The sequence below is a fragment of the Mustela nivalis genome (assembly GCF_964662115.1).
Source record: "Mustela nivalis genome assembly, chromosome: 6".
NCBI lineage: Eukaryota > Metazoa > Chordata > Mammalia > Carnivora > Mustelidae > Mustela > Mustela nivalis.
The window spans coordinates 71008234-71036113 of record NC_139025.1 but is presented as its reverse complement, the minus strand read 5'-3'; the positions used below and the strand labels follow the sequence as shown (position 1 = coordinate 71036113).

General features: G+C 39.9%; 1 protein-coding gene across 6 annotated transcripts in view; it reads left to right on the top strand.

Annotated features, from left to right (window-relative positions):
* Positions 1–27880, top strand: part of LOC309866700 (uncharacterized protein) — a 200931-nt gene that overhangs the window by 81338 nt on the left and 91713 nt on the right. Inside the window, exons 3-4 of one of the 6 annotated variants that reach the window (XR_014312760.1) lie at positions 12967–13618; positions 16041–16505. The gene's annotated coding sequence lies outside the window, so the exon portion shown is untranslated. Of the gene's footprint in view, positions 1–12966; positions 16506–27880 lie in introns of those variants that run through there. The other 5 variants (XR_014312761.1, XR_014312762.1, XR_014312763.1 and 2 more) reach the window with 5 other exon arrangements.

Here is a 27880-nt window from a genome sequence, read left to right as displayed (position 1 = left end):
TTGCATCACTGGACCCAGGAGAAGTTTACTCCTGATATCTGCGGGCTAGATTTAAGAAAGTAACCATCCAGTTTGGGCCACATTTCAACTTGAAATTGACTATGTGGGGTCTAAAAATTCTTAAATTGGGTCAGTCTGAACATATGACCCCACGCTTTCTGAGATAGGCAGTATTTTATGAACAAGTTAAATTACATTATTGATGCCATTTAGATAACTTTCAGGTTGATGAAAAATGTTAAAATTGACTTTTTTTCAAGAGAATACTTTCTTTCATTGAATTATTTTAGGTAGCTTATGATTGTTGGGAACCAAAATTGGATGAGACAAAAAAAAAAAAAAAAAATCCCTTAACATCTTTTGTAGCATATTTAAGTTTTTAAGGTTTTTTTGTTACCAGAGTTTGAGATCATAAAGGAAGGAATTATGGCTAAGTAACAGGGTATAAAGAGAAAGCAAATACTACTTGGAAGAGGGGTGTGGAATGCCTCAGTTCCTGATTGCCCTTAGGGCTGTAGCTCATTGATTGTTTATTCCTCTACATCTTTATTTCCTTGTCTGCTTGGTTTTATTGGTTTTATTTAATTATTTTTTTCTTTTTAGAAGGTTGACATTTTTTTTTGGTCACCCCATCTGGGGGTAAAGTGAGGCCTGAAGCTTATAAAACTTGCCAACCTGCTTTAAAATATCTAACTTTTTAAAAATGCATGTTTATTTAATATGAGAAAAGAAATAAGATGTTCCAATTTTTAAAATGTAGACAAATACCACAAACATCACAAAATCCAATTTGATTAGTTAATAGCCTGGAAAAAACCTTTCTTCTACATTTTCTTGGCTGTATATTTTTGATCATCTTTTTATAGGATAGCTTTGTAATTCTCAAAAGAATAAGAATTATTTCCTAAATAAGAAATAAGACTTTCTTCTACCTGGATAATTTAAAAGTTAGAACTTATTATTGATAGAGTACACAAAATATGAACTTCACATGCAAATACATTCAATATTTTAATGCTTTTATAGCTTTGCATTTTACAAATACACAAATTCAAATAAATAACAGGTCAAGTGATTTCCACCAGAAAGAACAAAATTGTATAAATCATATACTTATAATTGTACATGCTGCATTATCAAATACATTCCCAACAAGAAAGGCTTTTGTTTTGACTAGTTGTTGGTAACAGTTCTTTTATTGCCGGATTTGTATGTATGATGATTGAAACAATTTTCATAGACCAGCCTCCCCTTTGGCGTATTTTGCTCTTTTATACTATTCACTTGTGTTGGCTGCCCCAGAACGCATTCATACTGCACTATGACCTTTGCACCTAAATCTCTGATTTCAGAGCAAACTGGCGAGGTGAGTAGTAGACATGCTCCGGGAAGTCGTTCCTATATGAGATGGTTGGCAACTAATTATACAAAGAAGTGACTGTAAACAACATAAATATATATTTTGTTGGGTCCATGGTCAAAGTGAAGGGCAAGCAAAGCTTTATTTCGCACCAAGCATTGAGAATCAAACTGACCGGCTAGGGCCATCTCTTGCAAAGAGGCGACCTCTTTCTGCTGTACAGACTAGCTTTTAAGGGCAAAGGCCATGTGGTTGGGCCTGGCCATGCACAGGTGACCAATGAGATTGTAACACATAGAGAAAGCTGCACAGACATGCTAGGTCACACGTAAGTGACCAATTGAATTACAATTTACCCTAGTCGATATTTGAACTAGCCTATCACCTTGGTTAGAATTGGCGCCCCAAAGGCGCCCAAAGGGCGGGGCCCATACTCCTTGGCAGCTAGGGAGGCAATATGCACCCACACTGATTGAATACCTCCACCTGGCCTGACCCACCCTTGTATTTGGGCTTTGTTACCTGGAACTGGTTTCTGGGACTTGTTTTTAAATAAGTCCCCTGGGGGGATGGGGGTGCAGGGACAGTTTAAGTTTAAGTTTATAAACAACAAAGTCATTGTTTAACTGGATGGGATTGCTCTGGCTAAATAGTTCCTTACAATGTCACATGGAATCCTAATTTAATATATTCCCAACTCAAAAAAAAAAAAAAAAAAAAAAAAAAATATATATATATATATATATATATATATATATATATATATATTTCCAACTCAAATGAATCTCCAGAATGTCAGCAGCCACTCCCACAAACTTGATATAGAAGAACATGTGACCCAGGGAAAAGGCAAAAGACAAAGAGACAGGTTTTAACCCATTATGATTAATTTTTTAATTTTCATAAAATTTTACAAAGACATACGACTATGGCCACACATTGTAAGGGCTCCTTCCTGAGCTTTGTGGGAGCATGAGCAATGAGGCACAGGTTTCATTAATTTTCGACTAAGTCTGTTCTGAAGACTCAAAGTGAGAGAGAGGCAGGAAGGGGAGAAAAGACAGATGGCAGGGAGGGAGGGAGGGTTGGGAGGTCAAACCTGAGTTACATACACAGATTTCATTTGAAATCTATGCCTCATATGTTGGAAAATGCTCACGCTTCTAACATTAATGTTTAGTGGGTCAAGATATGTGTCATATCATGTTAAAATATATGTAAAATAAACACGGTCAGTTTTGTGCTTGCCTTCTAAAAGTTTATAGACTATACTTTTCAAGGTTATTCTATGAATTTCAGGTTTGAAAATTGGAGACTAATTTTTTTCTTTTATTTATTCTTGAAAATTTGAAGTAAAATTTCCATAAAGTAGAATGTACATTAAGGGTGCTGACCAATGAGCTTTGACAAATGTATCAACCTCTGTAGCTTTGACCCCAATCGAGACCTATTTCTGTCACTCCCCCAATTCCCTCCTGTCTCTCTCTCTCTCTCTCTTTTTTTAATGTTCCGTTAGCCAACATGTGGTACATCATTAGTTTTTTGATGTAGTATTCAACAATTCATTAGAAACATATAACACCCAGTGCTCATCACAACATGTGCCCTCCTCCGTACCCATCATCAGGCTACCCCTTCCCCCCCGTCCCCTCCCTTCTGTAACCCTCAGTTTGTTTCCTGGAGTCCAGAGTCTCTCATGGGTTGTCTCCCACTATGATTTCTTCCTCCTGCCTCTTTCTAGTCAATATTCTTCTGCTCCAAGGCACCATTCTTCTGATTTCTATCATCATAGATTAGTCTCAACTGTTTTGAGATCTCCCTTCCCTCCCTGCCTTCCTTCCTTAGTCTTGACTGTTCTTAGACTTATAAATGAGATCACAAATACTCTTTTGTGTCTTGTCTCTTTTGTTTAACATAATGGCTTTTTGGGATTTATCCATGTTTTTCTGCATACATTAGTTTATTATATAGATATGCCTCAATTTATTTATCCATTATCCTGTTAGTAGACACTTGGGTTGTTGCCACATTTTGGCTGTTATGAATAGGCTGCTGTGAACATTTTATAAGCCTTTTCTTTTCTTTCTTTTTTTTTTTTTTAAAGATTTTCTTTATTTATTTGACAGAGAGAGATGAGAAACAGGCAGAGAGGCAGGCACAGAGAGAGGAGGAAGCAGGCTCCCTGCTTAGCAGAGAGCCCAATGCGGGGCTCGATCCCAGGACCCTGAGATCATGACCTGAGGCAGCAGCTTAACCCACTGAGCCACCCAGGCGCCCCTATAAGCCTTTTCATAAACATGTGCTTTTGTTTCTCTTGGGTAAACATGTAAGATGGGATTGCTTGGGGCCAAAGGCAGGTGCATAATAGACTTTATGGGACATTGGCTGCTTCATTCTTTCTTTAGTTTAACATAGTATCATTTCCTTAGTTTTTCTGAAGCACTTGAGAGATCCTCACAAGAATGTCTATTAAGCAAAAATGATTATTAATTAAAGTTTATGAGAAATAAGGTATGCAATTTTTTAAAAAAATATTTTATTTATTTATTTGACAGACAGAGATTACAAGTAGGCAAGAGAGGCAGGCAGGGAGAGAGGGGAGGAAGCAGGTTCTCTGCAGAGCTGAGAGTCCGATGCAGGGCTCATTCCCAGGACCCTGGGATCATGACCTGAGCCGAAGGCAGAGGCTTTAACCCACTGAGCCACCCAGGCGCCCCAAGGTATGCAATTTTTATGTCAGAAACTCCACCTCTGCAAAGAGTTGCCTTAATTACCTAAAATTAAATTTAATAATTACTAAGACATCCAAAAAACCTTGAAGGTCAATACGCTTCACACAAAATCTCAAAGCATTTCTCAAAAAGGAAATTATAGTGGTCAGCATCCAAGTCAAGAGATAGAAATCATACAGTTATTTTAACAGAGAGACCCTAATATAAATAATGGTTAACTAGAAGTAAAATTATTAACTAGAGGGGCACCTGGGTGGCTCAGTCAATTAAATGTCTGCCTTCAGCTCACATCATGATCCTGGAGTCCTGGGATGGAGCCTCAATCAGTGTCCATCCTAAGCAGAGATCTGCTTCTCCCTCTCCCTCTGCCTGCCGCTTCCCTTACTTGTGTTCTCACTCTCTCTCTCCCAAATAAATAAATAAAATCTTTAAAAAAATTATTAACTAGGTAACTGAAGAGGGAAAGGAGAAGAGCAAGATATCATGGAAGCAGTTACAGAAAACAGCTACCCTCCCTTAAGAGCAGAGGAGAAAGGAATGAGGTTGGAGTTAATTAAAATTTAGTAGTGTGGAGCTAAAACATACCTGTAGGGGGCACTGCTTGGCTGGCACTGATATCTTGAGGGTGAGGAAGACTCCATGACAGAGGTCTGCCAACTATAGCTCATAGGCCAGATTCAGCCCACAGTCTGTTTTTTGTATGGCTCTTGAGTTAAGTATGGTTCATACATGTTTAAATGGTTGAAAAAAAAAATGGAAAGAATAATTGTACTGTTTTCCTAAGGCCACTGTAATAAAGTGTCACAAACTAGGTGGCTTAAAACCATAGAAATGGGGGCGCCTGGGTGGCTCAGTGGGTTGAGCCTCTGCCTTCAGCTCAGGTCATGATCTCAAGGTCCTGGGATCGAGCCCCACGTGGGGCTCTCTGCTCATTCCCTTCCTCTCTCTCTCTGCCTGCCTCTCTGCCTGCTTGTGATCTCTCTCTGTCAAATAAATAAATAAAATTTAAAAACAACAACAACATAGAAATGTATGCTTACGCAGTTCTGGAGCCCAGAAATCCAAAATCAAATTGTCAGCAGGTCTGTGTTCCCTCTGAGAGTCTGGTTGGGATGGTTCTCTCTTCTTTCTAGCCTCCTGTGGTGCCCAAAAACCCTTGGCCTCCTTGGCTGGTGGTCATGTAACTCTTATCTCTTCACATACTATTCTTTCTCTGTGTCTGCATCTTTACAAGATGTTTGCCTCTTTTTAGAAGAATGACAGTCCTGTTAGATTAAAGCCTAAACTCGTGACCTTACCTTAATTTGATTACATCTGCAAAGACCTTACTTCCAGATAAGATCACATGCACAGGTACAGGAGTGGGGGTGGGGTGGTTAAGACTTCTGCCTATCTTTATGGGTGCACAGTTCAACTCAGCACAGTGATACTATTTCGTGACTCATGAAAATGATGTGGTATGCAAATTTCAGTGTCCATGAGGAAAGCGACACTTGCCACACTCATTTGTTTATGTATTGTCTGTAGTCAGTGTCATGCAACAATGGCCAAGTTGGAGAGTGGCTACAGAGACTGCGCAGCAAGCAAAATGTCAAATATTCACTGTCTGACAAGACTTAAAATCAAACGTTTGCTGACATTGGTTCTGTGCCACTGGTTTGCAAGTGTGGAAAAAGGCAATTAGATTCAAGTGCTGGAAGGACTTCCTCTCTCAGGGGAGGAAGACATGTTCTTGTATGATGCTTGGAGGGACATGACAGGGGGAGGAAGCCCACAGGAGGCACATGGGAAGGAACACATCTCTTCCTTCTACAGTGTTTGGTCTCCTTGTGTTGTCTCCTTTTTGTGCCTTCAGAGGGAAGAAGCTGAAAAAGCAGAAATGTGGTCTGTAGATTCCCAGTCCTGAAAACGCAAAGCAGAGAGAGTATACATTTTGAAATTATAGATAATAACTGAATAATTCATCCATAACCTGTAAGGAAAAAAATATACATAGCTGCTAAAGTCCTCACTTCTGTAATGGTATTTCTGTAATGGCCATGGTTTGTATGTGTGTATGTAAAGACACAAAATATATGTATACATATTTATTTATTAATCTGAACTTATCATTTTGAGATTATTGTAGATTCACATACAGGTGCAAGAAATAAGGCAGACAAATCCTATATACCTTTTATCCATTTGCTCTCAATGGTAACTAATCCACAACAATTGCAGAACTGTGGTACAATGTGACAACCAGGATATTGACTTCTATATAGTCAAGGTAGGGAAGGTTCTCATCACCACAGGATTCTTGTGTTGCAGTTTTATGGACAGGCTTTCTTTCTTCCCCCACCATCCCTACACTATTCTATGTATGTAACCTTTGGGACTAGCTTTTTTTGTCTGGGCACAATTCTCTGAAGGTGCATCCAAACTGTTATTTATTTATTTGTTTGTTTGTTTGTTTATTTATTTATTTATTTATGTGACATTCCTTTTTATTACTGAGTGGTATTGCATGAGATGAATGTACCAGAGTTTGTAGAACAATCCACTAAATGAAGGATGTCTGGGTTGTGCTTAGTTTTAGGCTATTACAAATAAAGTAGCTAAGAACATTCTTGTACAGGCTTTTATGTGAATATACGTTTTCTTTACTGTGGGCTAACAGCCTGAGAGTACAATTTTTGGACTGTATGGTAATTGTGTGTTTGTTTTAAGAAACAGCCAAACTGTTCTCCAGAGTGGTTTTTGCATTTTACATTCTCACCAGCGATGTCTGAGTGATCTGATCTCTCCACATTCTTGTCTGCATTTGGTGTTGTCACAATTTTTTGTTTCAGCCTTTCTGATGGGTGAGTAATGGTATCTTACCAAGGTTTTAATTTGCATTTCCATAATGGCTGGTGATGTGAAATATCTTCTTGTGTGCTTATTTGCCATTCATGTAGCCTCTTCAGTAACATGACTGTTCATGTCTACACCTGATGTCTGATCGGGTTGTTTTCTTGTTTAGTTTTGAGAGTTGTTTATTTATTGTAGACACTAGTCCTTTGTCAAATACATGGTTTGCAAGTATTTTCTCTCACTCTGTAGCTTGTCTCTTAATCCTTTTAAAAGCATCTTCCAGGAGGTGATCATTTGAATTTTGATGAAGTCCAATATCAGTGCTTTTATTTTATGGATTGAGCTTTAAGAACTCTTTGCATAGTCCTAGATCCCAAAGAGTTTCTCTTGTGGGTTTTTTTTTTTTCCTAGAAGTGTTTTGGTTTCATATATTCATTTAAGCCATTTATACATTTTTTTTAATGATTTTATTTATTTATTTGACAGAGAGAGATCACAAGTAGGCAGAGAGGCAGGCAGAGAGAGAGAGGAGAGAGAGGGAAGCAGGCTCCCTGCTGAGCAGAGAGCCTGATGCAGGGCTCGATCCCAGGACCTGAGATCATGACCTGAGCTGAAGGCAGCGGCCTAATCCACTGAGCCACCCAGGCACCCCATTTATACATTTTGAGCTCCTTTTTGTTTAATGTGTTTGGGTTAACGTTCATCTTTTTGGTCTATGAGAGTCCAGTTGTTCAGCATTGTTTTTTTGAAAAGGTTATCTTTTCTCTACTGACTTGCTTTTGTACCTTTGTCAGACATAAATTGGAAATATTTGTGTGATTCTATTTCTGGGTTCCCTATTCTATTCCAGTGACTGGTGTGTCTGTTTCTACATCATACTGTATACTCTTGATCACTGTAGTTATATAGAAGTTGAAATCAAGTAGACTGATTTCTCCTACATTCTTCTTTATATTCAAAATTGCTTTAGCTATTGTAGTTCCTTTGCCTTACCATATAAATTTTAGAATAATCTTGTCTATATTTGTAAGTTATCTTGCTGGAATTTTGATTGGAATTGCATTAAACCTGTATATTAAGAAGTCTGGGATTCAGGGTAGCTCTTTGTTTAACTCATTTGTGACCCTCTCCATTGTTTATTTGTGTAGGTTAATATACATTAAAACTTGGCTAAGAAATGTGTGTGTGTGAGTGTGTGCTGTGTAAAGAAAGAAGGGAAATGGAATGTTACTTGTCCTGATTCAGAGCCTCCCTGGAGAGACAAGGTAAGGGACAGATAGCTCAGTGGGGGTTCGGGACCCAGGTGACCCAACTGCCGGACAGAACCTTTGGACACAGCCATTTCGATGTGGCCAATTTGATGCAGCCCCTTTAGTACACAATATCATTCAATTTCTCATACAACTTACGCTAGTAATAGATATCTACAATATCATTCTTTTTTTTTTTTTAAAGATTTTATTTATTTATTTGACAGACAGAGATCACAAGTAGGCAGAGAGGCAGGCAGAGAGAGAGAGACGCAGGCTCCCCGCCAAACAGAGAGCCCGATGCGGGACTCAATCCCAGGACCCTGAGATCATGACCCGGGCCAAAGGCAGCGGCTCAATCCACTGAGCCACCCAGGCACCCTCTACAATATCATTCTTAATCTCCATTCAAATCATGGGGGATTTTTACTTTCAGTTATGTTTGTTTTTATATTGACACACATTTTTGTCCCACCCATGAAGTTCTTAAATTAAAAAATGTTAACAGATGATATATTCACATGGGAAAAGATACAATAACATATGAAGAAATATACCTTATATTCTTAAAGCAACCCCCCATAGCCATCCAGTTCTACCACACTCCAACATGTTTGTACTTTTTAATTGCCTGTTTATCATTCCAGACAATGATCTTCATAGATTTTCCCATATACACTGATAGCCCTTACTTTAGGATACTGTCACTCAAAATGTAAATGAAGTGGAATTTGACTTTTTGTTTCTTACGTTAACTCCGACAATGAATACGATCTAGAAATCTCAGTTTGTTCTATTGTTCTATGTTTTTTTTTTCCTATTTATCCTATTTATTTTATTTATTTATTTTTAATATAACTTTTTATTTTTTATAAACATATATTTTTATCCCCAGGGGTACAGGTCTGTGAATCACCAGGTTTACACACTTCACAGCACTCACCAAAACACATACCCTCCCCAATGTCCATAATCCCACCCCCTTCTCCCAAACCCCCTCCCCCCTCGAATGTTTATAGCAGCAATGTCCACAATAGCCAAACTATGGAAAGAACCTAGATGTTCTATGTTTTTTAATGATGGCAATGGATGGTAATCTATCTTGACAGTTAACACCTTCCATTTTTAGACTTTGGTACCTTTCCCCCTTACTTTCTTATCTTCTGTTTGGCAATATGGTTAATAATATGTTTTATTTAGGGCTTGAACCTTCCCTGTAAGTCATGCACTCTTACTTCTCTATTCTGAAGATGCCTTAGTGAGACCAAGGAAAGATGAGTTGCTTGTTCAAGACAGAAGGCCAGGCGGTGGCAGAGCTGAGACAGAGCAGGGGCCCAGTTGGGCCTCTGCCCATCTCTCTGAGTGCATTCACTGCTGTAGGATGACTCAGATTTATTATTGTCATGGCTGAAATCTATTAGAAAAATGTTTCTCCCATCCGTCTCAATCCTCTGCTAATCATGCAGTTCATCCTTTAAAAATGAGGATTTCTTCTTTTTTTCTGACAGTTTAATAATTTCAGTTGTTTCTGCTCTCATAGCATTTTCCCGGTTCAATGATTAATCCCCCAATCTGAGCCCACTTAGACCGGAGCAATATCTTGCCAACCAAAATGAGCAAGTTGAATAATTGAAATTTTTATTAAGGATGAAACTTCTTTAATATATTATATTTATTATATATGATAGTTTCAACTTTCTGAATCTTTCTTGTCAAATGTATTCTTTCTCATTATCTTCTTTATGTAATGTTTAATTTAAACAGCCAGTCTTCTGTCCTTATGCAGGAAAATAAGTTGGGACAGCTCGCAACCAATTAATACCACTTTTCAAGTTGGGATTGGTTTGTATTAATGTAGTAGTCTGACCCCTAGTGGGTATAAGACGCATCTGCACCCGGATGGTAGCAGCAAATTTTGATCAGATTTTCTGAGAAGTGAATATGAGGCAGTGAAGTCCTCCTTGAAAATAAGTAAAATAAAAATGAAAGATAAATTGTGAATTCATAGAAGATTAACAACAAAAGCAAAATTCAGTCAAAATTGTGTTTTTTGTACAAAATTTTTCCAAATCTGTATTTTTACCGGTTTTTGATCACGTGTGATCAGGCTTCACTTATAAACACACATGTTTCAAGAAACCATTTTATGTTATTTGTTGGAAACCAAAACTTGTTTTGCCTCTGAAATTAAAGTCTTATTATCATCCCAGCATGGCCCTTTCTAGTTTTTGCTATAGAATTGGAATCAAGCCTAGAGCTAAGAGAGAGATTTTTTTGTGATAATCTACTGAAGATCAGAGACCCAGAAAAGGTTGGTGACTTTTCCAAAGCCATAAAATGAATTGTCAACAAATGGAAATGTACTCTATCATTCATGAGACCCTCAGATCTAGGAAGGCCTGATCACAGCAGGAGAGAGAGTTCCAGCCTGATTTTTGGGAGGTAGGGGGGCAATGTCAAGCTCCAGGTGGGGAAGGAACAAACTATAAAAATCCAAAAGAAGGGCTTTATGTGAAAAGCAAAAACCCCTCTTTCTTTACCACATTGGGTTCTTTCAAAGCTACATCTTATAGGTATCTACTTTGATGTGCAAATATCAGATTTTTTTTTTTGCACGGACAGACACACACAAAGAATACTATTTTCACATATGTTTATACTATATATATTATTCTATACCTTGATATAATCATTTAATAAAATATCTTGGATATTTGTCTAATACATTCTTTTTTTTTTAGATTTTATTTATTTAAGAGAAAGAGAGAGAGAGTGTATGTGTGCACATGGTCGGGGGAAGGACAGAGGGAGAGGGAGAATCTCAAGCAGACTCCTAGCTGAGTGTGGAGCCAGATGTGGGTCTCGATCTCAGGACCCTGAGATCATGACCTGAGCCAAAACCAAGAGTGGGACGCTTAACTGACTGAGTGACTCAGGCATCCCTGACTACTTAGTAATTTGATATAAGAGGTGGCCTAATTTATTAACTGCCTTCAGTGAACTGCTGTAAACAATGCTGTAATGAACATCCTTGTACATGTAACTACAGACGTATGCAAGTATATCTTGTGGGGTAAATTCCACGAAAGTGAAATTTTAGGCCAAAGCTTATATCTGAGTATAAAAACACTTTTGAAACCGGCATTGCCCCACCTCTTTTTCTTCACATCTCCCTTGTTCCCAGCTTTCGCTTCCCAGGCCCTTGGCTTTGTATTTCTCTTCCACTTAGTCAGCCCTCCGCTGTGTCTTTTCTGCTCACTTAACCTTTTCTTTTCTGGAAAGAATGACTCCTTCTGCTACAAACTGTCTCACTTTTCTTTCTCCCTGCAAACTTCCCTGATACATTTTACTTTTCCTCTCTCCTCATGTGTCTCAGGCAGCTGAGGAAGGAGTATCTTTCCTCCTACATCTCTTCACTCTCGTCCTGTCCCTTCTGAGAGTTTCTGGGATCTTCTCCCATCACGTATCCATTATCTAATGTTTTCTTAATCTCTCCTTCTTAAACTATTTTCCTTACCTTATAAAATTCTCTCCCCTTTTCTTAAACTATGTTTTCCAAAGTCCATCTACCTAACACTCTTTTTAGAGGGTACTTAGGGGGAAATGAATCATTTTGACAAATAATTTTGCACTATGGGAGACACTGGGGTTTACTCAGTCTGCCCTCAAACAACCTCCATACAGTGTTATAAATGTTGGGAGAGCACAATCTTCCTTCTAAATATGGACATTCTCTAGGTCTCTCTGCTTAGTTTCCCCTTCCCTTCTCTTTCCCTCCCCTCCCCTCCCTTCCCTTTTCTTCATCCTTCTTGGTTCTCTCTCTGGTTACTTAATCGATTTACTTAGGCTTCAACTACCCTCTGTGTATAGGTGCCAACTCCTCACCCCTGATTACTTTTCTCCCAAATTCCAGGCTCCCATTTTCAAACACCTGCCCGATAACCCATTACAAGTATCTATGCCAGTATCCATGCCAGAAAACCCATTAGAAGTCAATAGTTTCAAGATAAAAATTCTCTCCACATTTCACTCCAGCTCCCTAAAATTATGTTCCTCTTGACCTAGCTGTCCTTGTTTACTGCACTGCTGGACCAGTCATCATCACCAAAGTCAAAGTCAGCGGCTCCCCCGCTTTCTGTTTCTTGTGCATTCTTTCAGCGGCCAGAGCTGAAGGTTCTGTCTCTTCATTGTCTGGCCTCAGCTCCTCACTCCCTTCTGGTTTGTCGCTCTCTCCTCCTAACTGGAATTTCTGAACTTCATTTCCTCCGTCCATTGTTTATGTCAATTCCAAATCAATATTTTTTGGGCATAACTACCATGATGTCTCTCATCATCAGCATATTAATGCCATCTCTCTCTCTTTTTCTCTCACTCTTTACATTCATTAAATATTACCTCTACAGTCTCACGTCCAACTGTTTTCATCATGCCTCTCCCTCCTCAGCTTATATCTCTATTGTACCACCACCTTGATGACCTTCCCACTTCCTGCAGTTGTGCTCCTGATTTCCTCATTCAGCTTTGCTCTCTCTCCTCTGAAGCCCCTCCAGCAGCTCTCCTCCTATGTCTTGTTCTAGAGTAATTAGTGTATTCACACTGACTCTACTTCTAGATGGTCTCCTTCCTTCTATCTCTAGAAGGATCTGCCCTCAATACCCACTTTCCCCTCTCATTACATTTAGTAGGAAGTTAGAGCAAATGGGACATTTGAGTCCATCTGATCTGGTCTGATCTAATCTAATCCAGCCTCTTATTTTTCTTCTATTCCTTTCTTCATCATTACTTTCAGGTGGTAATTCACCTTCTTGGGATACTATGAATGATTGGAAGTTCACTGCTCTTCACAGAGGCCTGAAGAATAAGAAATCAACAGCCACCGTTTGTCCCCTCAGTGTCCTGACTGGAGAAGAGGTCACCTGTGTGTTGGGAGAGTCACCGTATGTGCACAGACTTGATCTGAAATGCTGGTTGGATACAATGGTGAGGGAGTATTTTGAGAGAACCCCTCAAAGTTCCAGCAGAATCTAAAAGGAAAACCTGGATCCTTGGTGAATTTGCTGAGTTGTTGGACCAAACTTAAAGCCACTTAATTTTTGATTTCTTAAGGAAAAAATTATCTTCTGCTACTGAGGTCTGTGGTTTAATGAGAAGTGAACATTTCTAATGGAAATACAGAGCTCTTGAAACTTCTTAAACTCCTTTCCTTGCTTCTGAACCAAGCACACTGCACAACTGAGAATTCTCCCTTAGCAGCAGCATCAGGGTCAGAGTTCAGGAAGTCAGTAGGTGGAGGGGAGCTCCAGCAGCGAGGAAAAGGGGAAAAAGAAGGGCAAACAGGGGAGAAGTGTTGATTTCTTTGCAAGCTGAGGATTGTCTACAAAGCTCTCCTAGAAAGAAGATGCAGAAATCGGGCACTAGTTCCAGAGGGTTTCATCTGACTGGTAAGTGAGGCAAAATACCCAGAGACTGCATGGACTAACAGCAGTGGGTAGTTACTCAAATATTTATTTATTTTTCAGTGTCTTTTATTTTCAAGCATTTTTCACAGCCGGTTTTTGGAGGAACAATTGGATTGCGTGCGCATAGCTACTGGTTTTTATTCTTAGAATAACTCACCCTAGTTTTGAGTAGCCACCTTCATTCGCTAGTTCTCCCAGACTCCTTCCTTCCTAAAAAAGTCCCTGACACTCCCATGTTTATTCTAATGAATGTTTCCATCACGGCCTATGGGAACGGAGGTCAGAATACAATGAATTTTGGCTACTTCTTTATGAGAGTGAGGTCTTAAGGCCAGATGGTGTCAGTTATCAGATGTCAGAGCTAGTATGATAAAGATGGGATCTGGAACATGGTGTTGAAGGTCAGAGAGTTCCTGTCAAAGGTGGAAACTGAGCAGAAGCAGAAAAGAAAGTCTTTGCAGAACTCCTTGGCCAGTTGTGCACGTGCCGTACCCGGATTCACAGTCAGTAGAAGTGGGCCAGGACCCGTCTCTCAGGAGCAAGGTGAGCTGCTCGTCCTTTCGTGGCTTTCTGCTTGACCCCAGAGAATGCCTTATTATGCATCTCCTTGGATAAGATTAAAATAGGGTTGTTTTTTGGGAAATTTTTGGTGATTTCAAAAATTCCTTTGAGACAATAACCTTCATTTAAAGTTTTTCTAGATTTTTTTTGAAGTATCTACCTATGTCCTTAGTTGTACTAGTTATATTCCTGGTAGATATGCCTGGAGCATGGTGCTGACTCAAAATGGGCAAGTATCTTCCTCTTCATTTTTAAAAATGTATTTATTTAGTTGAGAGAGAGCATAAGGAGGAGAGGCAGAGGGAGAGGGAGAGAGAGAATCCCAAGCAGAGTTTGTGCTGAGTGCAGAGCACAATGCAGGCCTCAATCCCATGACCTGGAGATCAGGACCTGAGTTGAAACCAAGAGTCAGATGCCTCACCGACTGTGACACCCAGGCATCCCTCTTCCTCTTCATTAGATACCCACCAAGAGGTTAAGTGAGGGCACCCTTTAGTGCAAATTAGTGGCAGAGTTGGGAAATCTGGTAGGTTTCTGGAATATCCAGGCTGGGTCTCTGGCACTGGAACATAATGGTTGAACAGCCCTGCTCTCTAGTGCTGTGTGTGTGGGAAATTACTTCCTACAAAGGAAAAATGGAACTGGGCTAGGGGAGAAGGTACAGAAACCCATTTTCTCTTTTCTCTTCAGCCCTTCCACCTTCCCTATAATGCTCACATGGTCTTGAAACTGAGCTATATAAAAATCAATCCTATTACCTGATTGCCTGGTGGTACAGGACATCCAGCATTAAGAAAAACATCATGAAAGAGAATGGTGGCCTTTAAAAGGCTTTTTATTGGTTTTCAGTGGGCTTAACTGTTATCCCCAGGCTTTTAGACAACATTATCTCTTCGTATTGAAAATAGATTGCACTTTTTGTTTTAAGCTGAAATTGCCTAGTGCATGGAAACTACCAGAGTCAGTCTTGGTGTATCAACTTGGAGATATTACTGTGGGATTCAAACTTGGGGGCACTTCGGATGTCCACAAGGACATCCAGGGAAACAGAAGAGGAAGAAGATGGGAACTGAGACAAGTAATGACAAATAGAACAATGGCTCATTAACATATTAAAAAAAGGAGTTGCCCTGGCTGGGACCCCATGAGGCCACCACCTCCCCTCCTGTGACCACCCATGTCCTCTAGGTGCTCAAAGAAGAGTAACTTACTGTGCAATGCTTATCAGCTCCAGGAAAGAAAAACGACTATTGTCTGGCTTCCAAACAGCTCCACTCTGGGTTAATCTTTGAAGCGAAGAAGAAAGGGAAAGAATTTCTCAGCTAACTGGAGAGAATGATAAACCACAGACATCTGGGGGCTGATGGTCCTGAAGGAGCACCTCAGAAGGGCCGGGACACATCGTAGCAGGAGGGGTCCTGAGATTCGAGGAATGGCTCTAAGGTGTCTGATAGCCCCACCCCACCCTTCGAGACTGACAAAGCGATTTTCTCAAGGGCCCAATCCTGGTGAAGCTTAGGAGCCATTTCAATGACACATGTGAGCACTTCTGGAAATTCCTCGACTATTTAGGGAGAGGAGGTCCCATGTAAAAAAGCCAAGGTCTGCTCATTACTTAGGTGAGAAGTTGGAGCACTGAGATTAGGATTATTTTTGTACATGGTCATTTTTGTAAACTCCCTGTTTATGCAACCTGAATCTCAAGACTGATTAGCCCTTCTGGTCACCGCTGTTCCTTTGTTTGTCCATGCAAGGAAGCTCCTAAACATTTAAACTATATTAGACCTTCTATAAAAAATATTAAAGGGAGATATTTATCTATTACTCTACCTTCCACCCCCAGATCTTTTTCTTACACTTAAGAACTGAGAAGATGCCACAGCAACATCTTCCTAGGAACATCGCCAAAGGCAAGGGAAGCAAGGGCAAAAATGAACTGTTGGGATTTCACCAAGATCAAAAGATTTTGCACAGCAAAGGAAACAGTTAACAAAATCAAAAGACAACTGAAAGAATGGGAGAAGATATTTGCAAATGACATATCAGATAAAGGACTAGTGTCCAAAATCTATAAAGAACTTAGCAAACTCAACGCCCAAGGAACAAATAATCCAATCAAGAAATGGGCAGAGGACATGAACAGACATTTCTGCAAAGAAGACATCCAGATGGCCAATAGACACATGAAAAAGTGCTCCATATCACTCGGCATCAGGGAAATACAAATCAAAACCACAATGAGATATCACCTCACACCAGTCAGAAGGGCTAAAATCAACAAGTCAGGAAATGACAGATGCTGGCGAGGATGCGGAGAAAGGGGAACCCTCCTACACTGTTAGTGGGAATGCAAGCTGGTGCAACCACTCTGGAAAACAGCATGGAGGTTCCTCAAAATGTTGAAAATAGAACTGCCCTATGACCCAGCAATTGCACTACTAAAGATACAAATGTAGTGATCCGAAGGGGCACGTGCACCCGAATGTTTATAGCAGCAATATCCACAATAGCCAAACTATGGAAAGAACCTAGATGTCCATCAACAGATGAATGGATAAAGAAGATGTGGTATATATACACAATGGAATACTATGCAGCCATCAAAAGAAATGAAATCTTGCCATTTGCGACAACGTGGATGGACCTAGAGCGTATCATGCTTAGCGAAATAAGTCAAGTAGAGAAAGACAATTATCATATGATCTTTCTGATATGAGGAAGTGGTGATGCAACATGGGGGCTTAAGTGGGTAGGAGAAGAATCAATGAAACAAGATGGGATTGGGAGGTAGACAAACCATAAGTGACTCTTAATCACACAAAACAAACTGAGGGTTGCTGGGGGGAGGGGGGTTGGGAGAAGGGGGGTGGGGTTATGGACATTGGGGAGGGTATGTGCTTTGGTGAATGCTGTGAAGTGTGTAAACCTGGCGATTCACAGACCTGTACCCCTGGGGATAAAAATATATGTTTATAAAAAATAAAAAATTAAAAAAAAAAAAGAAAGCTACTGTGAGTTCATTTCCAAACCTCTTGGTGGAAGGAACTTCAGAATTTGATCCTTCAAGCAGCACTTCCACATATTAAGAAACTGCTACCCGGTGTGTGTGAGGTCTACATGCGGTGTGTGTCCCCGGGGCCTGATGGGTGTTCAGGACTCACAGATCTCCAGTATTATTTTCGTGGTCCCTGATTTGGGAACCACCCACATTCTGGACTGGAACAATATCCGGCTGCTCCGGAATGTTGCTTCCTTACATCAAGGCCTTTTTTCCTTTTCCTGGAGAATCTTACTCTCTGCTCCTGAGCTTGCTTTGTGTTCACTTTAAGATCAATAAATAGCACCTTATTCCTAGCAAAAAAAAAAAGAACTGAGAAGATGATGTCATACATTCTGTTCTGTACCACCGAAGTAGCCCCAAACTATGATCCTACCTTTTTAACCTGTTGAACCTCTTTACCTACCTGTACTGTTGTCACTTTAAATTAGATCTGTCCAAAATGGACCACATTCACTGCCCTGCCTTTTTCCCCCCATTTTTTAAAGAAAGACTTTATTATTTTTTTTAGAGCAGTTCTAGGGTCATAATAAAATTAAAGGGAAGGTATATAGACTTCTCTTATAACCCCTGTCCTCACACATGTCCAGCCTCCCGCATTTCTTCTCCAACTGGCTTCCTTTGCCGGCTCCCCACCACTATTCATGATCTGCTTATTCTACTGGTCTCCAGTCTCAGAAACTCTGTATCAGTATGCAATTGTTGAGTATCTAATATATGTAGGTCACCGGGTTAAAATGTGTGGAGGTTACAGGTATGGACAGACACACTGGATTTCAGAATTTGGATGAAATTGGACAGACACATCTAAGTAGCACGAACAACTCCAAAACAGTTTGCAGTGAGGGTGTGGATGGAAAGGATGCTGTGTATGCCAGCCGCCAGCGGGGTCCACCTTCAGGAACAAGCCATTCCTTCTCCCAGGCACCTGGTATGTTGGCTGTGGGTGGCTCTCACCCGAGCCTCTCTCTGAGCCTCAGCCTCTGCCGGCAGAAGGGAGCTGCCTTGCCCAATGGCATACAGCCCACCCCAGTAACTGGTCAGTTAGAAGGTTCAAACACATGGCTCTTCTTGGCTCACTTTGAACAACTCTGCAGGGCCACCCTAGCTCCCGAATTTCCATGGGGTTCGTATCCCCGTTCAGCTTCCTCCCCTGGCCACTTTGGCTTCCCTCCTTCAGTCCTACACCGGTGGTGGTATTCCTGGAAGACTCTGCAGTGAAACAGCTATGCTCTGAGATTCTGTTTCTCCAGGGAAATCAGCCTAAGGCAGTGGTCGTGTCTCATCCTCCCCTCAGTCGCCAGTCCTATGTTAAAACTGGTTAAAATAATTATTGTTTAAACTGATTAAAACTGCCTTAAGCCTGGGTGGCTCAGTCAGTTAAGCGTCTGCCTTCGGCTCAGGTCATGATCCCAGGCTCCTGGGATCAAGTCCCTGTTCCCTGCTCAGCAGGGGAGCCTGCTTGTGCTTGTGCTCTCTCTCTGTTTGACAGATAAATAAATAAAATCTTTAAAAAATAGTAAACAAAAAGAAAAAGCTGCTTTAAGCCCTCCCAGTAGATCGCAAGGTGGACATTATTGCTCTCTTGCCCCCTTTTCCTGGATTGAGAATGCAGAGTTCTCAATCAAGGGTGTCTTGAGTCTACAGAGAGTTCCACTTCCAAGTGTGGAATCCTCCCCCACACCCCAGGTTGCTGTTGCTTGCTACCGCTCTTGTGCTGTTGGGTATCTCTTCTCTGTCTCTCTGGGGGACGCAGCCTCAGTCAGTGGAATCTATGGTGAAGCAGGTCCAGTGCTGGCTGGGGTGGGCATGGTCCACGGGTGACTCTGCTCTCTCAGCCAGAGTTTCCCTGGGTCCCCTAGAAGCTCTCTGTGCCAAAGTCATTCTGTCATACCCAGTGGCATTCTCCTCTGAAGCCCCCCAACCAGATGTTCTGGACCTGCCAAGCTGTGACCCGCTCCTACCTCAGGCCAGTCAAAATGGACGTTTTTCTTTTTCTTTGACCTTACTTTAAATTTAGAAGTTTATTTACTTTTATTTATATTAATTTAAGAAGGTTGTTATATTTATGATGAAATATCCATGAACATGGAAAAAATGTCTCTTTAACATTCTCTCCAGTGAGTTATATTGGACAATTGTCAGTTGATTTTTAATTTTTCATTATTCACCATAGTTTACTGAACTTCACAGACCCCGTCAATCCATATGGATTTATCCTGCTTTGGGGATTCCCCTGTCTCCAAACCATTAGTGTTCAAAATTGTGTTCTCAATTTTCTCCTTTTTCTTACACATTTATAATGATCAACTGAGTTTGTTTGCAATGTTTTACTTATCAGAAGATGTTTTCACCTCATATACAGAGGCATCAAACCTTTATTTCAGTGTTAAGATTATTCAAAATTAACTTTAATATTTTTATAATGAATTGACACTGAAGTTGACATTGAGAATCTTTACCTAAAAGGAAATATCTAGTGTAATAAAGTACCTTTTAATATTTGTGAAGATCCTAAAAATCCATTTAAAGTACGTACTATTCTATTCTCTTTCTATTCCTTTAGTAGCCAATTTATTCTCTTCAGATAGTTTATTATTTAGTATATTTTCCACACAAGTCACTGTTAGAAAATTCATTTACTTCATTGGTAAATAAAAATGTTAAAAGGTCTGAACCAAGAAATTAATATTTTCATTGAGAACTAAAGTGACTAATGGCTCCAATTATGATCACTGGAAGCTGGTATTACTCAGGTGACTCACTGAATTCAAGATCAGCCTTTCAAGGAAAGGATAAGCGTTTCTCCAAGTGTGGCCCATGAATCAGAATTTCTTGATGTGAGACCTAAGAAATATGCAAATATATACTGAAGTTGATTCTACTCTGCACTAAAGTGTTGGAATCACTGAACTGTGGTTGGTCAAACCCCAGCTGATAATCACTGAGCATTGCTTTCTCAACTGTTACTGGTGAAAAACCTGCCCACTTCTCATTCACTGAAGCAGGGACATTTAGAATACCGGGACCCTAGAGATCATCTAGTCCCCAATATTGTCTGGGCAATGGCATACAATTCACAGAGCTCAATACAGGTTCACAGAGCTCAATGACCTTGTCCAAGGTCACATGTTACAGTGGCAGACAGAGAAATAGGTTTAACAGGGAGTAATTAGGCATCTTCAGTGCATAAGAGCAGTAATTAGTTATGGTTCTGCCACCAAATGGATCCCAGACCACTAATTTTACATTATTTTGTCCTACCGCTCTCTTGGCCACACTTCCTTAACACCGAATTGAGCAACCAAGTGAATATTCTGTCATATGCTAGTGACGAACGATGTGTATCACAGGCTCAGGCTTTAATTATTTCTCCATCCTGGTAATCCATTAACTTAGTCACTTTCCCTTAGGGATACTAGCAAGGTATGTTATGTATAGAGAAATAGTGTGGAATTTGGAGGCAGGAGACCTGAATTTTAAGTTCTGGTGAGTAATCATTGACTCTAAAAAGCTGCTGCTGCTGTTGCTTTTGTTTATTATTGTTAATAATAACTGAATGCATGACCTTGGGAGTCATGTCTCTAGATTTTATTCCTCATCCATTAAAAAAAATTCTCCTGCTGGATTCTAAGGATTCTGTAAGAATCCTTCAAAAAACAAAGAATGGAATGTTTAGAAAAGTTGAAATCATTATATTAATTATGCTAGCATTATTATTATAATTATTCCTAAAAGTAATAGATATGTGATTGACACTGTTTTTTTTTTTTTTTCACAATAAATCATTGATTTTATGTTTTTCCCCCCCAAAAAGAATCTGCGGTGGCTTCAAAGAGCATAATAAAATAGAAGTAAAGAAATATCAGGGCCAAAGAAAAAAGGAGAATCTAAAGGTTGGCAGAGTGTCGCTTTGTTCATAGAATAGCACATATAGACTTATAAAGGCATATTTCCATTATAGCCTTCAATGTTCCATCAAACAGCTGCTGCCTGAGGGGATGTCTGTCCTCCAGCTCTTTTAAAAACTGCTCTTCAGATGCTTAAATGAGGGCACTTGATCATAGCTGGGGAGAACTGTGCTAGACACCCAGATCGGGGGTCTCCTGGCTTTGTTTTGTCCTGCATGCCCTTTTGCATCTCTAGGTGGAGACACATTGTTAGATGACATTCTAACGAACCTGCAACCCAAATCCCATTTTCAGAAGTCTTTCAGAGATAAGGAAAATACACGAGGAATATCTGTTTGAAAAATCTGCTAGGGGATGCACAGTGGGGAGCAGATCAACACAACCTTGTGAACATTTACATAAATTAGAGGTTAGTGAAAGGAAACGAGGGGTGGAGGCGGTTGGTTCATGCTGAGCTCACTTCTTCCAACAGGACGTTCTGTCACGCAGTGACAGCCAATTAAAAACGGATGGAGCAAGACTACCTTGTCTTTAGTGCAAGATAGATGGAATCTCTAGGATATATCCTACAGCTCATCAAAGCTCAGCCTTCCCTCTCCTCGCTGAAGGAAATGAAAATAGATAGTGTGAGGTTGAGGCAGGAGCGAAGATAATAATTTGAGATGGAAATGAGGTAAGGTTGATGGTAAGAGCTACTTTGAAAAAAAAGTGAGAGCGGATTGACGATTAGGTAAAGAGAAAGAGGGGAGTGCTATGGGCTGAGTGTTTCTGTCTCCCCAAATTCATATGTCGAAATCCTAACCTGCAAGTTGGTAGTATTGAGAGGTGGGGGCTTTGGGAGGTTGATTGGGTCGTGAAGGCAGGAGACTTCCTGAATTGGATTAGTGCCCTTATAAAAGAGACTCTGGAGAGCTCTCTTGCCCCTTCTGCCATGTGAAGACACAGTGAGGAGATGATTCTATGAACCAGAATCTGGCTCTCACCAGACACTGAATCTCTCAGTACCTTAATCTTGAACTTCCCAGCCTCTAGAGCTATAAGAAATACATGTTTGTTGTTTAAGCCATCCAGTCCCAAACCCTGGACTTTTCCTCTCATTGCCCATTCTTTCCCTGTCCTAATCCACTTGGGCCACAATAGCATAGATACTTTGTCTTTATTGGAGGTGAGCACAGACATGGACTGGGACCTTTCCTATTTCCCATGTGGGTCTGACAGTCTGTAGTTGAATACTTGGCAGAGTGGGTTATGCACTAGGTTATGCATTTGGTTATGCATTTCTGATCTATGGACAGAAAGTTTCCCATGAGCCTTGGTGTGAGTCGGAGATTGTCTTGATAGTTAATGTGACCACGTCATGGATACCGCCCAGAGATTTAACATTAATAGAAGAGAAGGGAAGAAAATGGAGAGTGGGAGAAAGTGGGGCAAAGAGAAAACTTGAGAATGAGAGGAGAGAGAGCACATCACTTAATATACCCTAGTACTGGAGGGCAGTCTTCTTAAACTTCTAGTGTTTTCAGTTTGTCTGCAGAGACTGTAGAATTTGCATTTCTAACAAGTTTCCAGATGATGTTGATGCAGCAGCTCTGAGGACCACACTTTGATATTCACTGCTATCAGGGGTTTAAATTTACCCTGTTTATGGGAAAAACGACAGTGACAGCTTTCTGGTGTAGGCTCCAACTTTTCTCAGTTTGTTGACTCCACTGACAATGATTTTTAGACCATTATCTAAGGCTATACACAACAAGTTGAGTATCTCAAAGACAACAGAGAGGATTAGTGGTTGTTATACATTACTCTGAGACTCTGAGCGATCATTAGAATGGATAACCGGGCTGCTAGATTTCAGGACTGTGCATAGAAATAAGTAAGATTGTGGGCAGCGTTGTACCAGTGACGTCTAATATGGTGCCTAATGGAATGGTATGTGTGAGAAGCAAAAAAACCTGTGACATGAATTCCACATGGACTTTATACATTCTTCTGTGTGAAGTCTTGGAGCCTCTTGTCAAAACTGTAGGCATCATCTTCTCACTTTGGCATGGCAATAGAATTAGTTATGAGTGACTTCAGCTGCAACAAATAGAAATCCTGACCAATGGTGGCTTAATAAAAAGACATCTATTTTTGTCTCAGAACAAGAAGTCTGGAAGTAGGTGGCTGCTGGGGTGGGTTCAGTGGCTCAGTGATGTCAGAGTTGCTTTCTTTACAATATTCCAGACCTTTTTTGTGTGGGAACACCCCCTTTCAATGGAGGAGGGAGAGGTGGGTGGTACCAGCCATGGTTGATTCTTTTATTAAGAAAAAAAAAAAAAAACAAAAAACAAACCTTTCTATATTCCAGAAGGCTTTCCTTTACACTTGGCTATCTAGAACAGAGCCAGGGTGAAGCCTTTAGCTCCTGGAGCCTTTAACAGGGAGGTGGGCAAAGTACTATGACAATGAAGATTATGTTGGTTACCATAGGGTATCTTCCAGAGAAACAGATTTGAATCTTCTTTTCACACTGAGAAATTTACCCTCCTTCTAGCTCATCCATCAGAGATAGCCTTATCTGACTGTCTGTCCAGGAAAGACTTTCCTTATCCATTCAAGCTCTTGCCCCGTGAATTGGTAGATGACTCTAGAAGCCATTCCTTTCTGCAGGGCACCCAGCTGGGAGTTGACAGTGTCCTGGAAAAACATGGCAATTCAGGTTGGTCCTCTACACTGTATTGCCGTCTCCCAGGCACCTTGGGGACCTAATGGCCATGGCTTACAGGGTTTTGCCTCGAAGCAACTGTTGCCAAAAGCAACATGAAATCTTTATCTGTGTCCAAATGTCCTTTCTTTTCTTTTCTTTTTTATTCTACAGAGGGACTAATTTGACATGTGAGCAAACCTCATCTAATTCCTTTGACTTGCTTACTTACAAGTTAGTTTCACCCTTAGGATGACATATGTGGTGGTCATGATTTCCTCCTGCAGCTGTTTGAAAGTGTTCATGGATGACTCCATCAGTGGCTGCAAGAAGAGGTCATTGCTAAATGGGCCCTGAGCAAAAAGCCCAGGGGTTGTCCAGTGCTTCTTGCTGATATCTCCGTCACATGAGTCAGGTAAACTGATTTCACAAAAGCCAGGGCTCCACCGACAATGCAAGATGATAGAAGAACAAGGCTCTACTGACAAGTGCACAATTTCATGCTAAGTCATAGGGGCATGTCCTCCCTTTGCATCAGAAAATCGGCACCCGTGTGATCTCAAGACTCTTCTACATAGGGTTTCCATCATGTGGCCTCTGTTTTTTAGAGAGAGTGAGTGGGTGGGTATATTTAGAGAAGATTCCTGAGTTTGGGGAGGTTGGTAGCTTTGTATATTACTCTTCTATGTTATGGCAGAAGAGCCAGAACAGTAGCAGAATTCTCCCAACAGTAAGTCCCTTGTCATAGGTAAGTGCTCTGGAAGTAATTCTGTTTAGAAAATATTTATTTTGAAACTAATTTTTCTCTTACACTGGTCTAGAACATATGAGCTGTAGTGGAAAAAAAAAAAAGCCATTTCCTCAAGGAACTTATTTTCTAGATGGGGAGGTAGGACATATATCCTGAAGCTGTATTGACAATGAATGAACTACATTATGATATGAGAAAACAAATCAAATAATATCATAAGGCAGCATGTAATTAATTGACCCTGCTATTATGTGCCATGATTTTGGAGGGGAGACAAATCCGTTTGGTCCAAGAAATGAGAGCAAGTTATACAAGAGGATGGAACTTGGAGGATGATTGGCTTAGGAGGGTATTCTATATGGAAGGAGTAGCATGAGCAATGGTTTATCAGTGTGGAGATACGAGAACTGAAATCCTGGCCGTAGAGAGAAAGCATCCAGTCTTTCACCAGTATTATGTTAGCTATGGGGTTTTGTCAATGGCCTTTATCACTTTGAGGAAATTTGTCATATTCCTTTCTATTCCTAGTTTATTGAGTGGTGGTGTTTTAGTCGTTTGTTTTTGTTAGGATAGGGTGTTGGATTTTGGCAGCTGCTCTTTCTCTATTGAGATGACCATATGGTTTGTGTCATTTATCCTATTAATATAGCGCTTCACAGTGATTGATTTTCATATGTTGCAACAACCTTGCATTCCTTGGATAAATCCTACTTAGTTATGGTATACACAGGCTTCTTTTTATGTTGTTGGATTCAGTTTGATTGTACTTTGTTGAGGTTTTTGGCATCTGTGTTCGAAAGAGATGTTGGTCTGTTATTTCTCTTCTTGGGATGTCTTTGTCTGGTTTCTATATCAGTAATATTGACCTCATAGAGTGAATTGGAAAGTGTTCCCTTGCCTTCTATTTTTGGAGGAATTGGTGATAATTCTTCTTTAAACACCTGGTAGAATCCATCAGTGAAGTCATCTGAGCCTGGTATTATCTTTGTGGGAGATTTGAAAATTACTATTGCATTTCTTTAGTTGTTATACATCTATTCAGATGGCTATTTCTTGAGCTAATTTTGGTAGTTAGTGTTTTCTAGAAATCTACTCATTTCATCTAAATTATCTAATATATTGTCACACACTGTTCACATTAATTTCTTATAACCTTTCTTGTTTGCTTTTTTAAGGTTGGTAGCAATGGCCTGTCTTTCATTCCTAATTTTATAATTTGAGTGTTCTCTCTTTTTTTGTCAGTCTGTCTAACCAAAGATTTGTTCACCATTTCAAAGACTGAGTGGTTGCTTTCATATTTTTCTGTATTGTTCTTTTATTTCCTCCTTATGTTTATTATTTACTTTAATAATTGTTCATTATCATTATTATTTCTTTCCCCAGTTTGCTTACAGTTCAGTTTGCTTTATTTTTACCAGTTTCCTTAAGGTGGAGGTTAGGTTATTGATTTTTACTATTTCTTCTTTTTTAATATAAGCATCAGTAGCTCTAAAGTTCTTTCAAAGCATTGCTTTAATTGTATCCCATAAGTTTTGCCCTGTGGTGTTTTTGTTTTTATTTGCCTCAAAGTATTTTTTTTTTTTTCATTTCTCTTGTGGCCTTTTTTGACCCATTGGTAATTTCATAGTGTGTTTAATTTCCATGTTTTTGTAGAGTTTCCAAATTTCCTTCTGTTATTGAGTTCTAAGTTTATTCTGCTGTTATTAGAGAATATATTTTGTATAATTTCTATCTTTTAAACTTACTGAGGCATGCTTATGGCCTCGCATATGGGCACTGCTGGAGAATGTTCCACATTCAGTAGAGAGGAATATTATTTTGCTTTTATTGGGTAAGTGTTCTGTACATCTGTCAGTTCTGTCCATCCTTGATCGGAAGCTAGGTAGAGAATGGTCCTGGTTTTCTTGATTGCACGTGTATACAGTAGAGCTACCATCACACTGTTCTGGAAGCCAGAGATGGTGGAGATGTGAATAAGTCATGACTCACATGCCTCAGGCTCTTGATGTGCTTACTGAGATTGAGTAGATTTTCTTGAGTAGATGTTTTCCGTTTGCTGTGTGCCTTTAGGACAATTTTCCGAGTTTAAATTTTTAGCAACCAAACGGATATATCACTGAAGAGAGGGGTCCACACTCCTCATACTATCAGAAAGAAGTCGCTCTCCTTTATAATTACCATCTTTCTAGTCTTTTACCATGATTAAGTAAATGAGAGCTGTATCAGTGAAATCATGGCTAGTGGGTTCATTATCTCAGGGTTGGTGAGAAAAATCAGCTTCCAAAGACATTGTTTAAACAAAAAAAGTAAATTAAGTTCTTTAACAAGTATAGTTTCTGATAACAAATGTTCTGAAGGTTGTAAGACAACAGTTCCTGTAGCTGCTAAAGGAAATATTTCAATTTTTTTCCCTTTAGTAAATAGATGTAGACAAAATGAATTTTATGGTTACAAGATACTGAATAAGCATGACTTTCACTTAAATTTTATAGCAATTAATATGCACACACCACTAATACTCCCCTTTATTTTTCATTTTCTACAAAAGTAATTTGTAATCCACTTCTTTACATTCTTAAAAACACTTCTTTTAACAGTTCTTTGCTTAAATTTTCCATTAGTTGCTATTGAAACATATGGCCTATGAATAAAAAATGTGAAGTTTGATAATTTCTTTTGAGCTGGTTTTAGAGCAGGTGAATGACACAAATGAAAGTAATATATTTGAATATAGCGCTTGGAGCAATTTCATATTCAAAGATCAGTTTCATTAACTATAATGACACACTGAATCTTCCACACATCCCTGCTGCAGGAGAGTTCCCAAAGAGAATTCAGTTGCAACCAATAGACGTGTTGCAGCCAACACCCTAGCAGTGTTTGGATCAACTGGGACATGGCAATGACTGGTCCTCATAATCTGGCGGTTGTACTGTTGTAATTTAATATGTCATCACTGTGAACTAATGTGGGCTTGATGGATGACTATGATTGGGGAGTGAGATGAATGTGCTCAGCTTTTATTGTTTGGAGAGAGCTCCCAGGGTTGTTGCCAAGTAGTATACCGCACAATGCCAAGTTTATGTCCTTTATTATATCTGTGCTCTAGACTGATGCCCATCCCTTAATACTCCTGTTCCCGGGAGACTCTTCCCATTCACTGGGCCCACCAAACTTGAGAGAGCTAGATTGTAAGGTCATAGACAACTTTTCAGTCCCTGCAGAAAGATGGAGCAGGGTCAGACTTGAGGTTACATCTTAACAGCACAGCTGTGTC